We start from the raw sequence: 12,198 nt of genomic DNA on the forward strand, positions 1-12,198 counted from the left end.
CGTGGGGCTCATCACTGGACTTCTGGGCTGGGGATTTCCAGGCGCTCAGCAAAGCTCATCTGCCTCTGAGGTAAAGGAGAGCTTTAGCATTTCATTCCATAGCAGCAGAGAGAAAGCATGAGTGCTTTAAGATCACCAGCCCCTACTACAAAACAAGGCCAGAAACAGCCTCTGATAACTGCCCTAAAAAACTTCAGGGAAAAAAAAAAGTCTGGATAAAACCACACAGGGGACTGCTTCTGGGTTCTGACAATTTGTTTGCTGAAATGGATGCCTAATCTGTCTTTAACAGCTCTGGGGGGACATTCCTGCAGACCTTCCAGACTTCCAGGACTACCTACAGTGGGATCTTATTATCAGACATGGCTGGGAGAAATGAAAATTACCAAAAAAATGAAACACAATAGAAAGGAAATAAAGTTGAGCTACTCAGGCTCTCCCCACATGCAGCCACTACGTATTATTTAGATTTGAAATAGGCCAAATTACTGGCTGCATGGACACATGGACTAAGTAGCTGCTGAGCAACCAATGATAATCCTGGCAAAAAGATTTACCTGAAGGATGCTGATTTAAATGATATTGGCCATCTTTGCTGCTTTTGCATATTGGGAATGGAAAAGAGAAGAGGAGGACTGTGCTTTACATCAGCAACCCATCATACAAAATTGTATTCCTAGGTCAAAACCAAAAGGAAATGAGGATGGATTTCAGCATTGATACCCAGTATGAATCTATAATTTTTTTAAATTGTTCCTATTTTCAAAACATACTTTTGCCATAATTGATGAGGGCTGAATGTCTTTTACTTAATTAGGGGTAAGAAAACAAATTCTAGGATGATTTACCAAGAGCAGTCAGACCTGATTTAGCTTTGCTGGCATGGAGGTCAGTGGGGATTTCAACACTGCTGCAGACTCAGGGAAGTCAAGTACTGGCAAGGAGTTTGCAATGGTACATGAAATACTTTTAAGAGCACTCACCCTCCTCCATAAGCAGCAAAGTGTGGTGCTACTCTGCCTGTATTTCTGTAGCACAGCCCAGCTCCGAATAAATAATGCTAAACAATAATTCTTGGTTAAGAATTCATTACACAGAAGGTTCCAAATAAAAAAGGAAAGATAAGCAAGTCTCTCAAACCTAGCCATTTACAGTTGTGCAGCATTAAAATCACACCTAGTGAAGCTGCATGCATTAAGGCAAATAATAATAATAATCTGAATTAAACTAAATAAAACTTGTCAGAATGGAAAGAAAACAAATCCAAAGCCTTGACATCAACATAAAACCAGATTTCTGCCCATTCCCTTCATAATGGCTTTTCTATTGCACTTTGTTCTGACCTTTTATTACTTTCCCAACACTGAGGAATATTGCTTTTCAAAACTCTTCATGTCTTTGCTACCCCTGCCATTATTTCCACTCCTGTTGTTGAGAGCTGTTAGTCACTTTTGTTCCAAGGTGCACAGCAGCACTGTACCTTAAAAAAGAGGCAAGAATATATGTACTTTATGAGGGGAAAAAAATTCAAGTGTTTTCCACTCTTCCTTCTAAAGACCAAAGCCCAATTTTGTTATAAAAATAAAGTAACTAAATGAATAAATAATAGTTTAATTAATATACTGGGGGACTGAAAACATGAAATCAATTTCCTGCCGGTAAGGAGGGAAAAAGATTTTAGATGACTTGACTGGACTTAACTAGACGTTGTCCTGATCCTGTGATTGTTACATGCTCAGAACATCTATTGAATTTAGTTTGAGCTCCAAAACCAGATCAATTAGAGTATCAGGGTTGCTTGGGAAAGGCCTGCCCATCACTTTGAGAAAACAAACCAGCCAGACATCAGAAAAGAATGCAAGCCCATAACTAGTGTACAAGATGAAACAAACGGGTCTGTGCAAATCCCACAGCCCATCAAGCAGCACACACCATCCTAATGAAGCACTTAAACCCTGCTTACAGATAAGAAGGGCTTTGTCACTAACTCCTGAGCACCAGCTAAAAATGAGTAAGACCAGGCTGCAGGAGGAAAAGTTGAAGTTTTGATGCTAGAGTTAGAGACACTAACTTAATTTGCACTATGTGTTTTAAACCTGCTTGGAGAGCACACAGCCCAGCAGCTTTTTGCACACCAGAAGTCCTGACAGGACAATTCTGTCCTTAAGCAGCAGCAAAACTCTGGCTGCAGTCCAGAGCAACTGAGACTAACAAACAAAGTCTGCTTCCAGGCCTGCAGCTGGATCCTAGGGGACAAACCCCTGTGCTGCGCTGGAGCCCTGCTGATTTTAGCCCTGCATAACCAGAGACATAACTGCAAAATCTAGACCCTTAACTCCTAGGAAATACTGTAAGAGCTCATTTAAGTGGAGAACATAAAGGTAATTTTTTTAAAAAACCTATTTAGTTTAGCTTTTTTGTCCTGTTGTTTACAAATGGCAACTAACTGCAACAATCATTAATCTTTTATCAGTATTTCCCTGCTGCACAGTCAGTTTTGTGGATCAGTTTTACACAGCAGGAGAGTCTTAAAAAGTCTCACCTTGCTTTTATTAAGGTCTCAGAGGAACAGCACTCATACCTGAGCACACTTGAGTACAACAGCAAGCAGCCTGATGGAGGACATTCAGTCTTTAGCCCATTTTAATGGACTCTGACTCAAGCAGTCAAGTTCTGTTTGCTTTATGACAGCTGGTTCTGCAAACATAAGTCTAATAAGAAAATATAACAATGGCATTTAGTATACTGGGTTTTTTTTTTTTTTTAATGGCAGCACACAGCATCAAGTAGTTCAAAGCTATTTCAATTTCAAGTAGGAAATTCTCACCATGAAGAGTCTCAGCAGTTCAGCTACACGCCATTCTCACAACCATTTAAAGCAGATTTCAGAAGAACTTCAAGGGGTTGGACAAAAAAAAAAAAATCATACACAGTCAGAAAAAAATTCTATGCATTCCCTTCTCTGGCAATAATTGGGAACATTCACCAGGGCAAGACCATGGAAGGGACTCAGACCCAGGGAAGAATCACTCTATCTTCCTTACAACCTCCAGTTCACAGATTTCCTGAGTACTCCAAGACAGAGCCTCAAGGCTTTGCCCACATCTTTGTATTCAGCATCCCTGATGGACTTTCCATCCATCCACTTGTCCATTTGCTTTCTAGCAGTTATCCCTTAGCCCATCCATGACCTCTCGTGACAAAGTTGCACAGTGCATAAAAAATACCAGTCACTTCTTGGCCCCAAAGTGGATCCAGCTATCATTGTACATTTGAGACAGAGTAAAGCCCCACAGTGAGGCTCCCCCAAAGTCTTTTCTCAGGTATTAATGCAAAGCAGGCATTCACAGCTCCTGCTGGGCAGCTCCAGGCACCACCACGAGCTGTGCACTTGGTATATTCCCTGTATAGCACCAGGCTGCAACAAGGGCAGAGATGCAGCCCTCTTCAAGTCAGTTCATTATGCAGGATGGCTTTCTTCCCTGAGAAGGAAGTTCTACAAGCAGAATCCATGGTTTTTATTCACCTGACTGCTAAATTCCCCCCTCCATCTACTTTAGACATTGCAGTTGGAACAAAAACACAACCAAATAAAAAAAAAACCAAAACAAACATAAAACCCAAACTGAGATAGGTATTTAAATAAGACGCTGCAGTTCTGCAATTGCATCTGTAGGGCCACAGAAAAACAGGTTCTGAGCAACCTCAGCTGATGCTTATGTGACAGGGTATGTCATTAAAAACCTCACCAAACATGAGCTTGCAGTCAGAGCAGCCCCTTGTTCTGGCTCCTCACACAACTGCCAGGCCCTAGGAAGGAAGTGTGACTGCTCTGAACTGTGACATCCCATCCTGGTACCTCTTTAAGTGCTTACTCAGGTGCAGTTTGCATCTTTCAGGCCATGGGTTCTAAAACAGATTGGTACTTAGCAAATTATGTTATGACCTTCTTTACTCTGTAGAAATCTTAAAAACGTCCCAGGAAAATCTCAGCCCCCTGGGTAAGTTTAAACCTGTTCAGAACCCTTTGCTTTTCCCAGCTGCTATTCACAGGCTCTTTGAAGGAGTCCACAATCATTCTCCATTTGTTAAAAGGCTGGAAAAAGGACTCCTGTACCATAATTGTACCTTGTTGAAATAAAAACTGGCAGGACTTCCCATCAAATCCTGTGTGGACTGAGCCCCCTGTTTTAAAAACACTGTTTGCCAGTGGTGCAAATTATTCTATTCTATCTATGATTATTCTATCTCAAAATGGACAAACTGGAAAGAAACTCTTTCCTCTCATTCCCATTCTTGGAAGCGTGGGTAAGTTTACATGACATCCTGAAAAAAAAATGCAGTTCACAGAGGGCATTAATGCAAAATTGCAGAGATCATTTGCTCGTATTTACTCCTCCTCTTAACACCAGACACACAGTTAAATGTCATACAATGCATTTAAAATTAAAACACTTTTTCTAGAACTAGAAAAAAGACCCAGAAAGTCTGTAACATGTAATTAAATTGAGAAAGTAGCTCAAAGAGCTTGGCAGGGCTCAGAGAGATTAATGAGTGTGTGGATGAAAATAACCCATATCTGCATTCAAAAGAGAGTAAGTTAGACCACCCATTTCAGCTGTGGACACCACAAAGACACCACAGAAGAGCCACAGAGCACTGAGAGTGAGAATAGGTGCAGGAAGCCCCTGGCACTTGAGACCTTGCATCCCTTACAGGGATGTTAAAGCAGGATAATGGATTGACCAGATGTTTGGGATTCACCACTGTATTTTCACCAAAATACTTATCTCCAGAAGAGGAACAATCTTAGGAAATGTTCACAGGTATTCATAGATCTCTTACAAACATAGAACACAGATCACCTGAGCCAGCTTTGTAACTCTTAAAAGCAAGTGGCATCCACTGAAAAGTAAATTCCAATTACTTTTATTATTCAAGTATGCATTTCCAGTACAAAAAGAGAAGAGCAAATTTCCATCAAGAAGCACATTTTTGGGTTTCATTTCTGTGAGTTTGTATCCACCTTGATGAGTGAATTACAAAGCCAAGAAAACTGAGCCTAAGGTTAATCCAAATGCAGTGGAACCAACCATCACTAGTGTTCCTCTCACTTCTTTCCTTCAGCACCAAAGATAGGATTAAGTGCAGATAAGAAAAGAGGAAAAAAAAAAATCAAAACCCCTATTTAAAGCCTTCGTTTCCAGCATAGCAACTTCCAGAGTAAATGTACTCCTGAGGATGTACACCAGCAAGAGGGAGGATGAAAAAGAAGGGGGAAGAAACAAATGGAAGTGGATTATCAGGTGTAAAAATCTGGCATGCAATTGGGTCATCTCTATTGGAAATAAAGTACTCTAGAATCTGAAATTATTAATATTTATTTGTCACATTTCTGAAGGGGGGGAAAACCCACAAAAATAGTAAAAATAATTTCTCAAAGTATTAGCTCAGGCCAATAGTTGCATACTAGCAGGGTAGACTGCAGCTGAAAGAGGAAAACTTAAGGTGTATGAGGCACAAAAAGGGGACCCCACAAGAGAGGTGTGGACTGGTGAGGTGAGGAAGTTGATGAAATAGGTGTGATAGAAATTCATACACAATGTACATACAGCAGTGGTCCAGGGAAATTCTTCCAGCCCTGACTGAAATAACACTCAAGTTTCTTAAAAAAACTGATCCTTCATTCCTTTCTTTGGAGAGATGCTATACAATTTAAATTATCTGTGCTGAGTTTTTTAGCCAGACTGCACCTCTGCTCTTCCAAAACCACCTCTTGTTTTACAGGGGATACCATTGTGTTCAGGTGAGCTCAATATGGGCTCTCAGACCAAGGGCCAAATTTATGAGGCAAATTAAAGGAAAGCACTTGTAGCTGCAAGAACAGCCTGAGATCAGGAGCATTTTCTAAATATCTTGCCTTGTTTACTTAGAGGTGATGACAGATAATTTAAATTATCCAATTTATTATCACGCCTACCTCCAACCTACTGGCCTTATTCCACCTCCACAGAGCTCTGTACAAGGCACACAGCTCAAGTCCTCCCAGGACCACAGAAATGAGAGACAAAGATGCTTTGAGGAGAAGGCTACAACTTCTGCAGTCTCCTTGGATTTATCCACCAAGAGATGTCCCCTTCACCTGCTGCTCCCACACCACTGTCTGTGCCCAGCCTCTGCTTTTGTGACCACCACAGCTACCACTGGGCATCCCCTGGCACCTCCCAGAGACACAAGGCTACAAATCACCCTGAGATTCAATTCTGAGGCAGACATTACTTCTCATTCAAGCCAAGTAACAGGTATTTTTAGCACAGGAGATTGTTGCTCCCCTACAAAGGGACTTGGGGGCAGGTTTCCACCCCTCAAACCTTTTGGCCATTTTGGATCCAGCCCAATCCCAGCACCAAACACAGCATTTTCCTGTATGAACAAAATGAGTATGGGCCTTTGAAAGGAGACATTAGATTGTTAGACTTCAAATAGAAAAGAAGGGCATTGCTTTTCTCCACTCATCATTTACTAAAAAATAATTTTAGTTGCTCACATCCTTCCAAAGCACTGTGCCATGAAACATTTTGCACGATGCAAAGAAAGAGTGAACAAGGTTCAGAAAGATATTTAAGTCCATAACCCCAGGAGCTGTCCCAGGACTTTGTACATACTGCAAGTTGGATGTCAGTGTCAAAAACCCAGTGAAACCTGGTATATGGAAACCTACGCTGCACTGTACTGAGACAAGAATCATTTGGAACTACTAAATTCCAGTGAAATATAATATGCACTCTTAGTATTTCATTCCTCTTTCAAAAATAAATTCATTTTTGCTCTCCCTTGTTTAGTAACAATCACTGCTTATGCCAGATATGTCAGACCAGAAAAATAGATTATTTGCCAAACTTGACTTTGAATGGCAAACTTACTTGAAAATTTCAAAAAAGCCTGAGCTGCAGCAATGTGCCTCATTTTTGCTTTGGTTTTTCTGATACCTTTCAAGTGATACATCTTTTCCCTTGTTTTAATAAGGCTCATTAAGTCATTATGAACTCTAATTACATAGTACCAGAAAGCTCTTTACCTGCCACAAGGTATCTGCAGTGGTGTTGAATTTTTTCATCTTATTGTCAGCTTACTCTAAAGAGACATTAACCTTGAGCTGGTCTATGCTCACATTTGATTGCTGCCCACTGTGGTGCATCACAAGGGGCCAGGCTTCCACTGAGCACTGCTTTCCTTTCCAAGCCAGGTGCTCCCGAGTCCTCTGCTGTCTCCAGTGACGTGGATGTGTCAAACTCTTCTAACAATCCCTGAAGTCAACAGCCAGCACAGAGGGATGTGAGGCTCATCACTTTAAGGCTTTAATGCCAAGATGTTTAGTGTCTCTTCCCCACCCCGTTTTCATTGGGCGTTTTGGTTTAAATCCTACTTTCTGACTGATGAATTTTTCGATTAATGCAACTCATTTTCAGCTTGGTATTTTGCCTAGTTCCCTTCAAATTGAAGCAATTATAGAAAAAAAATTAAGTGCTCCAATAATTTTAAACCTCTCCACACACTGCAATATTATCAGTGTACTTCACTTTTTTTTTAAAGGTGCAAGCTCTTCAGGAGTGCTTACCATTCAAGCACAGTCTATGAACTGATTAAATATTATCAGATTTAAAAATCTTTACAAGAGCTTTGGCTTTCCAACACTGAAAGCAAGTGCTGTGCTAAAGTTGGAAGATGCTAGGACATGGTATGCTCTGAACACAAGAAATACCAAAATTCTTTTTGAACAAAGGCAATCTCAGGCTTTATAAATGCAACAGCAGGGGAAAAAAAAAAAAAAAAACACAAACAATGGGGGTTGAACTCTTTCTCCTCAGATCACCAGCCAGAGGAGTTGGGTGAAATTCTGCCAGACTTCTGGACTAGCAGAGGGCTGCATGCAAAGCCTCCTCGGCTTCCATGCTACTATAGAAGCATCCTTGAAGGTTTTCCCCTTGCAAAACAACTTGCACAACTGGGCACTAACATCCACACCTCACTTGGAAGAAAAAGCCCCCACAGACAAACTCTCACCTGAGGGGCTGCTGAGGCTTGGGTGACTGCTGTCTTGGCAGTACAGCAGACACTTTTCTCCTGTCAGGAGCTCATGGGTATAATTTTAATTGAGCTCTGGAGCAGGAAGTTCTCATCTTGCACACTTAAATGCTGTCTTAAAGAGTCCACTTTTACAAATCTACAGCACTTAATCATCATTTTAGTGCTCTTTTCATGTAAGGTTTTCAGAGTAGATATAAAGATGATACACCTACACACAGAAACCTTATTATTTCTTTAAACTAAAAAACAACACTGAGGCAGAGACATAGGGGTTCTTTTCTTGGCTAGTATTGTTAAAATACAGTAAACATAAAGAAATATACAAAACACAGACACAAGAAATCAATACTGTCAGTGCAAGACTTGGGTTCTTCCTATATGCTACACAGCATTTATAAATTCAAAAAATACTATGTTATATATGATAGTACATGACTACTGAAAAACAGGTTTACTGCATCCTCTAACTCAGCAACACTAAGACTGTCCCTCATGCAATTTTTAAACCACTCAATTAAAAACAGCAAGGTAACTACAGCGTGGCACACTCCTGCCAGAGTCAAATACCTATTCTTCATTCCTTAAAGAGAGGCAAAAAAAAGCAAAAGCAACACAGGTTAACTCCTTTTCATTTTCATTCTTGTTAAATACCAAAAGAGTAGTTAGTAGGATCAAGGGTAACTTGGGTTGCTTAACAAATGCCATTGCATTCCACACAGATTTCTCCTGATTGCCCTAAAAAGCAATCCCCCTAGAGATGCAGCCAAGGCTGATCAGCCTGATCACTTTTTTGTCCCACGTGCCACCTTTCTTTTTCCCCACATACCATGAGAACAGCACGGTATTGCAGCAAATGAGAATTGGTGTAAGGGAGGAACTTCTGACCTCACCCCCAAACACTTGGTGAACACAAATTCTCCAAATTCAAATCCACCACCTAACTGCCTAATCCAAAATCAGCAATTCAGCTGTTAAACAAATTCTTTTTACCATGTATCTCATTAAATACTTAATGAATAACCTGTGACAGTGGAAGCAAAAGGGATGGCAAGAGAAGAAGGGAGAGATTACAAATCAGCATATTTTGTCTGTTCTCCCTGTATCCATTTTCAAACCTGTCTTCCTTTTCTTTGCTCTTTGGAGTCATTTTTCAACCCTGATCTTAGCAGAGTGACGAGATTAGCTCCAGTGCTGTGAGAAGCAAGTCTGGGGCCAGAGCAGCCCCTCTGCACACACATATTGTCCATCTGCGTTCGTGGATGTCAGACACGGATCAAGGGAGAGCAGACATCACCATAAAGGTCTCACCACAGATCAGCCAGCTGCAGGAAAATATCTATTCCTCCTACATCCCCTGCCCAGGGCATAAACACAGGAGGGCTGTCAGACTTCAGCTGGGCAACACAACCTGGAATCCAAAGGGCTGCACTCTTCTCACTTGGAGCAAACCATGAGCTCGCCTCTAGAACTGCTCTGGATTTTCTTGTTTGAGACAGGGTGGACTCTACTGCTGATGTCCTCTGGGAATGAAAGGTGCTTAAAGGAATAGAGTGACACTGAAAACTACTCCAACATGTAACAGCACTCCTGAGCCCCACAGCTGCCCCCCAGAGCTTCTCTCAGAGTTTTGGGGATTCGCAATCACAACTTGTCTTTCTTAATTACTGTTTTCTCCTTCTTGATCTATGTAACACCCACAAAGATATCAGGGAAAACAATGAAAATGACCACTCACTTGGGACAGGGTTACAAAAAAAGCATTTAACATCAGCCTCATTCTGCTCCCATTGACGTCAGCTGCAAAATTCCCTTTGCCTTCCAGGAAGCCAAGAGATGCCACTGCAGATCACTTTTGAAAGCAGCAATCCAAGAGCAGTCAAATGCAAAAAGATAGCAGACTGATGGATTTTTCGTTTCCCTCCTGTTGCTTCTAATTATAGCTTTATTTAGCTGTACCCCATCATCCACATTCTGCTTCAGGGAGGGGGTCCCCAGGACCAAATGGAGAGGTCAAGACCCTTTGCAAGTCTGCTACAATTGATGATGGCTCTCCAACCCAGCTTTTTCATGGAAGAGTGAATGTGTGCACACAGTTTATTTAGTTCATTTCATATTTTACTCTTGTACTGAGGTGCCCTGATTGTCCACGCTAAAAAAATCACCTAGTTTTCTTTTCCCTGTTCCCTTCTGGAACAAACTGTGAGGACACCCCAAGCAGGAGCAGTTTGACAGGAGAGTTATCCCAGCATTCATACTGCTTGAAGAATATGGCATTCTACATGGAATGCCAAATTTGGCCCATTCAACCCATTCATGAGGCAGACCTCTCATCCCCTAACACCCACAAACCAACAACTCAGGACAGGAAACACACAACTCAGGCATTTTGTAGAAAAATCAACCCCCCAGCCACTCTGCTGTGCTCTCTGCCCAGTAGCTCAGACGTTTTGAATTGCCAAAATCCAAAATGTGTCACAAAACCATCACAGGGATACTGCAAGAACCATGAGAAATACAGACCCAGGCTTTGCAATGTAGATGTGGCCCAAAGCATAATGGACCTAGGCCAAGCCAGAAAGGCAGGGAGCTTCACAAATGAAGCTATTTCATAGTATTTTTACTAGCCATCACATCCTCTTCACAAGTCCTCAGCTACATCAAACAAATGGCAGCTCTAAGACACCAGCAGTGTGAAAATATAATGACATACACACTCCTAACCTATGGAACAGCATTTCAGAAAGGAAGGAATTGGTGAGTGAGAGGGAAGTTTTATTTTAAAATGCCACACTTGTACCCTGACTGTATCCAATTATGAATATAAGTGACAAAGAAACAAACACAAGAACTTCAAACAAGAATTGGAGTAGAGGAAATTAAGCCTGAAGTCTGGATCTCCACAACCCCAGAGCACCTAAGCATCTGCAGCACCTGAGTCCAGCCAGGACCACAGAAGCATACAGTAATGAGAGAAAAAAGATTGCATGTGCCATACCAAACTTCTTAAATAAAGAAGTCAAATCTCAGGGGTCAGGGAATCCATGGGTAATATTCACATGAATTCACTTGCATTGGTTAAACCACACACCTGCTTTTGCAAGACAAAGATGCTTCTCTCCCTCCAGGAACAAAAGCAGCCAAGGGTATGCCTGATTTTGGAAGCTTTTTGAGTATAATTGACAGCAGACATTAAGAACTAGCATCTAAGTCATCTCTTGATGATAGTTTTTTAATTTACTTTTATAAAGCTCACTCAGACAATACAAAGGTTTCTTCCTCAGTTCATGTGTCTGCACCAACAGGAAAAGGCACAGACTTCAAGCTCCCTATAACATGGAGAGATCCTGCTGAGGCTGACAGTAGTGTGAAGTGACACAGGCAGGACTGCCACTGCTGCCATGTTCCAGTCTCTGTAATTTGCCAACTGATCAGAGCATCCTTCACATTGCCCTGCAGTTTGTCAGGGCTTCTCTCCCATGCCCACCATAAAAATATGGGCAACAAAATCCAGACTGACTTCTACCCAGACCAAATCTCTTCCCATATTGACATCTCAAACTTGTTTTACTCCTCACTACACCACTGAACTCCAAAACAAACCAAGGGCTGGAAAAAATCTTAGTAGTAAGCACTTTTGGAATAGACTTCCCTTCTCTTTCTCACTCTTCCTTTCCCTTAGAAACATTTAGAAGAATGCTTGGAGAAATCACACATTATTTACATGCAATATTATTTTATGGGTTTTTTCAAGGTGTTAATTGAAAGTTTTAATGAATGTTAATCATCTGTCATTTTCATTGGCAATCTCCTCTCTGCCATATGCTTAACTTTTACACCTGTACAGATTCTGCAATCAGTTCTTTTAAATTGTTGTACTTCTATAGTGTAGTATTAGCATTAATATTTAGGAAACAAGCCAGCTGCAACCAAGACTGCCATTGTCTGCAGTTTATTTACTACATACAATGCCCAGTCCTAAGTGGAGCAGAGTAATACACTGTGCTGTAGTGGCACTAGTTCTGAAAAACTTGGATTAATCAGTACTTAAAGGAGATGCTGGACTGACACCTGTGAAGGCCAAACTACTACAAGGCAGGGCAAGTACAGCAC

General features: G+C 41.3%; 1 long non-coding RNA gene across 1 annotated transcript; it reads right to left on the reverse strand.

Annotated features, from left to right (window-relative positions):
- Window positions 1–563: 563 nt before the first annotated feature.
- LOC128788051 (uncharacterized) lies at window positions 564–2,895 on the reverse strand. Its single transcript, XR_008430949.1, has 4 exons — window positions 2,828–2,895; window positions 2,582–2,711; window positions 1,344–1,480; window positions 564–676 (listed from the first exon to the last, which is right to left on the reverse strand). It is a non-coding gene; the product is annotated as an uncharacterized LOC128788051 (long non-coding RNA).
- Between the last annotated feature and the right edge of the window lie 9,303 nt (window positions 2,896–12,198).

Source organism: Vidua chalybeata, chromosome 5, assembly GCF_026979565.1.
Source record: "Vidua chalybeata isolate OUT-0048 chromosome 5, bVidCha1 merged haplotype, whole genome shotgun sequence".
NCBI classification, from domain to species: domain Eukaryota; kingdom Metazoa; phylum Chordata; class Aves; order Passeriformes; family Viduidae; genus Vidua; species Vidua chalybeata.